Genomic DNA, 5747 nt, shown 5'->3' with positions numbered 1-5747 from the left:
ACGGAGGCGACAGTTGCCGCACACGGCCCCCCACCCCCACTCCAGGCTCTGACATTTCCCTAGCCCCTAAAATGCCCGATTCGGTGCCACCTTCTCGCAAACGCCGCCATCCCTCGCGCGTTCCAAGGTTACCATTCGCGGCAGGCGGGGGGCGGGGGGCGAGGTAGGGGCAGTGCAACCGAGAGGAATATTGCGGGGCGGGGGTCGCCGAGAGAAAATGCCAGGGGGCCGCCGCATTCTTCACTTCACTGTTTTATTTTCCGCCATTTTCCCGTCACCCTAAACCACCGACGGCCTCCACGACGGCTCTCGCCCCCGGGGGCTCTGGCCTTGGGGAAGAACGGATCAGCTGAGGGGGAAGTAATTCTCTCAATTCCTCCAGCCACCCGCTGCTGCTGAGGAGAAACACTGTCTGCCCGAGGGGGAGGGAACGCTTAGGGACTAGACGCCACTTCCATTGTTCCCTTCGTCCTACACTACACGCTGGGTGGGAGCCTCTCCTCAACTCACGCTAACGACACTGAGCGCAGCGGACCCGAGTCCCTCTACTTTCTCCTCAGGAGTCTCCTTACCTGCAGCCGCTACCGCCAGTTGGCTTCTGACCGCGCTCCGGATTTCTGCGGGGGGCGGCAGCTGTGGATCCGTAAGCTCCTCACATTCGGGTTTCCGAGGTTCCGCAGCTCGAGCCAATCACAAGCTACTCTGCGTCTGGGAGGCGCGCCGCCTAGTCCTCCTTTATATAGCGGCTGACTTGCTGAGGTTGCATTACGTCACGCTCCCCTTGCTGCAGGGTAGGGGGCCGAGGGAGGAGCGCGCACGCGCGCGCGGTCGATCCAGAAGCCCGCGCTGGGTTTCTGCCCGGAGACCCCGCGGACTTGCAAGCCGGGGCTGTGCCACCGGCCGAGACCCAGTGCGCAAGCCTCGATCTTGGCGCGACCCTGAGGAGTTTCCGTGGGAAGATTTTCTATTTTCCAGGTTTCTCAAAGGAGAGGAAGAGGGGGAGGGGGAGAATTAATATCTGAATGGCCACTCACTGAACCTCTCATAGATGTTGGATACCGTTAAGAAAAAATCGGCCCTACCCTCGAGGATTTGACCAATTAGGCTGACCAGAGTGATAAGAGGTTTACCTCCCCAAATGAAACCCTTGTGTGTTTTGCAGTTTCCCTCCTTCATTTCTTTTATATTTCGTAATGGTAGACAATTCGATGAAGAAAGTAAAGTGAAGAAAAGCATAGAAGGGAAAGGTGGACAAAGGACCTAAATGAAGTGAATATTAAATATCTTGAATGTGTCACTTTCAGCTTGTGTCTGAACAAAATGGGAGAACAGTGAGAAATTCAGTGGTGAAAGGTGGGGAAAAGAGTGATGCGATGTGACTAAAAGGTTGCATTTACAAAGGACCTTATGTTCTGGAAATTTAGCTTTAGTACTATGAGCATTTGGAATGAATAGCAAAGTTTAAGGAGGGAAAGGGTACGATCCTTAAAAAAAAGAAAAAGAAAAAGTAACATTACCTTTGCCTAAATAATTTGAATATTTTACAAATAAAACGTTATTTTTCTCCATCAGCTAGATATTTTCTCCATGTCTCTATAATCTAATATACCACTAAAGGTTTTGAGAAAAGTAAGAGACACGGTGTGAAAGCCCTGGAACAGTATCTGGCTTATAGAAGACCGGGAGTCTGCAAACTGTCTACGTACAGAGCCAAGTAGTAAATATTTTAGGCTTTGAGGGCTATAGGGTCTCTGTCACAACTATTCAATCTGCAGCTGTAGCCCCAGTGCAGCCATAAACAGTATGTACACAAATGAGCATGGCTGTGCTCCATAGAACTTTATTTATGGGCACTGACATTTGAATTTTGTCATTTTAAAGTATCTTGAAAAATTATTTTTCTTTGAATGTTTAAAAACTATTTAAAAATGTAAAAAACATTCTTAGTCTCAGGCCATTAAAAATACAGGCAGCCGTCCAGATTTGGCCTGTGCACAATAGTTTGCTGACCCCTGTAGGTATTATTTGTTTACACTTTTATTTTCCCTCCTAGATGAAGAAAGGTATTTTTATGAGTATATTCCCATCCATGCTGTGTTTCTGCATTGGATACCCTGGCAAATACTATTTGAAAGGTCTTCTCCCAGTGACAATTCCAATAGGAGACATGGAAAAATCTGAGAAAAATGTGGGGTTTCTACATTAAAAACCTTTGTGAACGGTACATTGTGTTAGATAATTTTTAAAACCTGAATATCATCCTTGCTCTTCTCTCTTTCTCCAAACACCTCTTCCATCAAATTGTCCTGAGACTTCTACTTCCTTAATATCTGTGTAATTCATCCAATTTTTTCCATTCCTAATATCATTACCCTGTTTGGGTTCATATCCCTTCTTACCTGGATTACTGCAACACCTTCCTAACTTGTTCATCTGGTCCATTTGCCATCAAATCCTGAAATCAAAAATCAACAGATCAGAAAAATATCTCAAATCAAGCTTCCTGACTTCAATTTCATTTCAGTTGAGGCCCTCAGCAAATAGGTCTGTGCAATAGCCTCCTAACTCATTTCTCGGCTACAAGTCTCTCTTTACTCCACTTGATATCTTTTACTGTGTAGAGTCTACACCACCACAAAGATCACTTTGCATAACAAACCAAACAAAACTGATATCACATTCCCCTGCTTAAACATTACTGTCAATTCCCACTGGAAGTCAAGGATGATATTCAGGCAAGGAATGAATGAGACTTGTAGGACTCCCAGCTGGGCAACCATGTGGAAGACGATCCAACATACATCTTTTAGATATTTGGTCAATATTTATTTGAAGGGTAAATTAAATACTATGTTAAGGATGGCTGTTTGTGCTATTATTTTAAATAGTAAGTGTTGCTTTTATAGTCACGCTTCAGTGTTTTTAATGGCCTGAGACTAAGAATGTTTTTTACATTTTTAAATAGTTTTTAAACATTCAAAGAAAAATAATTTTTCAAGACACTTTAAAATGACAAAATTCAAATGTCAGTGCCCATAAATAAAGTTCTATGGAGCACAGCCATGCTCATTTGTGTACATACTGTTTATGGCTGCACTGGGGCTACAGCTGCAGATTGAATAGTTGTGACAGAGACCCTATAGCCCCAAGACCAATATTAGTTAGGTGCTATAAACTCTTTGTAGTTTGTAGCTTGCTTTGTTTTGTAGCTTGCTCACTTCACTCCCTCTACTTCCCTTGATAGTCTTGGCTAACTAATAGTGTTTTGCTATGGTACATTTAGAAACCACATGTTGCTGTCCATCCTTCCTCATGTACTTCCGAAGTCACAGTTTGTCATCAGATATATTCCCTTTAACTTCAACCTGTTTTCTGAAAACTCTTAGACTTCTTGCTTTAACCAGCACCTGGCCATCTCCCAAGGAAATAATCTAAAATAAATTAACATAAGCATATTCAGAATCATCTGGAAGACTGCTTTGTAACTGAACACTGTCATACATTAGCAACACTCACATTTGTTTTTGTATTTACAAGCACATCAACACCAGAGAGTACCACTTTAATTATTTTAGGTTGATATGAAATGAAGGAGTCAGACTTTGTAAATTGTATGGTCTGGTCATATACCAGGTGTGCTGTACATAGTACAATTTCTTGGTAGTTGGAATAAAGTGTTGGGGCAAGTGAGTCATCCCATACTATACAATAAGATAAGCTATGCTCAATATGCTATTGTGGAGTCATATTCATGTTATGAAATGTAATTTACTTTCAGGAAAACAATATAATGCATAGCATTAATGCTGTTAATTTATTAGTTTTGTTGTTTATTGTTTTGGTTTTCTAATTGTATAAGCACCATAAGCCTACGATATTTATTTATACATAGCTCTACTGTTATTTATGTTTAAGTAACATTATAATAAAGCTAGCTTAAATCAACATTGACTACAAATATTTTTCCTTTAGTCTATGATAAAAATATACAAAATGATGCACAAAAAGTTCTCTAAATACTATTCCACAGAAAAATATGAGGACTTACTGGGGGTAATAGCTAATTCCAGGTTTGAGATAGGAAATAAACAAGATGAAATTGTGTCATATTGTTGTGTCAATGAGCAAAACAACCATCAAAGACAGTGAGATCATGTCAAAAGTACACAAGAGCACGAGGGGCTGGAAAAAGTTGCTGCTGAAGGCGGCCCAGCTTTAGGAAGACCAGCTTTAACTACATGTTGAAAATTTTATCCCATAAACTAAAAACCTAGGTCAGAGAGGGCTAATGGCAGACTCTAGGAGGGCTCACGCCAAGTGTACATCCCAGAAATTCTGCTGCCAGTGCCCTTGTCCCCACGGTAAGCCACAGCCACCCCCCGCCTCTGCAGGAGACCCTCCAACACTAGCAGCCGTGTGGCTGACAAAGTCTTGGTGCTCCGGCCAGGTGTCAGGTCTGTGCCTCTGAGGTGGGAGAGCCGAGTTCAGGAAACTGGTCCACCAGAGACCTCCCGGCTCCACATAATATCAAATGGCAAAAGCTTTCCCAGAGATCTCCATCTCAACGCTAAGACCCAGCTCCACTCAGTGACCAGCAAGCTACAGTGCTGGACACCTTATGCCAAACAACTAGTAAGACAAGAACACAACCTCACTCATTAGCAAAGAGGCTGCCTAAAATCATAATAAGGTCACAGACACCCTGAAACATACCACCGGATGCGGTCCTGCCCACCAGAAAGACAAGATCCAACTTCATCTCCCAGAACACAGGCACTAGTCCCCTCCACCAGGAAGTCTACACAACCCACTGAACCAACCTTAGCCACTGGGGGCAGACACCAAAAACAACAGGAACTACGAACCTGCAGCCTGCAAAAAGGAGACCCCAAACACAATAAGTTAAGCAAAATAAGAAGACAGAGAAAAACACAGCAGATGAAGGAGCAAGGTAAAAACCCACCAGACCAAACAAATGAAGAGGAAATAGGCAGTCTATCTGAAAAAGAATTCAGAGTAATGATAGTAAAGATGATCCAAAATCTTGTGCATACAATGGAGAAAATACAAGAAACTTTTAACAAGGACCTAGAAGGATTAAAGAGCAAACAAACAATGATAAAGAACACAATAAATGAAATTGAAAATTCTCTGGAAGGAATCAATAGCACAATAACTGAGGCAGAAGAATGGGTAAGTGACCTGGCATATAAAATAGTGGAAATAACCACCACAGAGCAGAATAAAGAAAAAAGAATGAAAAGAATTGAGGATGGTCTCAGAGACTTCTGGGACAACATTAAGTGCATAAACATGAGAATTATAGGGATCCCAGAAGAAGAGAGAAAGAAAGGGACTGAGAAAATATTTGAAGAGATTATAGTTTAAAACTTCCCTAACATAGAAAAGGAAATAGTCAAGTCCAGGAAGCACAGAGACTCCCATACAGGATAAATCCAAGGAGAAACACACGAAGACACATATGAATCACACTATCAAAAATTAAATACAAAGAAAAATATTAAAAGCACCAAGGGAAGAACAACAAATAACATACAAGGGAACCCCATAAGGTTAACAGCTGATCTTTCATCAGAAACTCTGCAAGCCAGAAGGGAGTTGCAGGACATATTTAAAGGGATGAAAGGGAAAAATCTACAACCAAGATTCTTCTACCCAGAAAGGATCTCATTCAGATTCGATGGAGAAATCAAAACCTTTACAGACAAGCAAAAGCTAAGAGAATT

This window comes from Monodon monoceros, unplaced genomic scaffold (genome assembly GCF_005190385.1).
Source record: "Monodon monoceros isolate NGI ecotype Baffin Bay Population unplaced genomic scaffold, NGI_Narwhal_1 Super_Scaffold_22, whole genome shotgun sequence".
In the NCBI taxonomy this organism is placed as follows: domain Eukaryota; kingdom Metazoa; phylum Chordata; class Mammalia; order Artiodactyla; family Monodontidae; genus Monodon; species Monodon monoceros.
Note: the sequence above shows the minus strand (reverse complement) of the source record.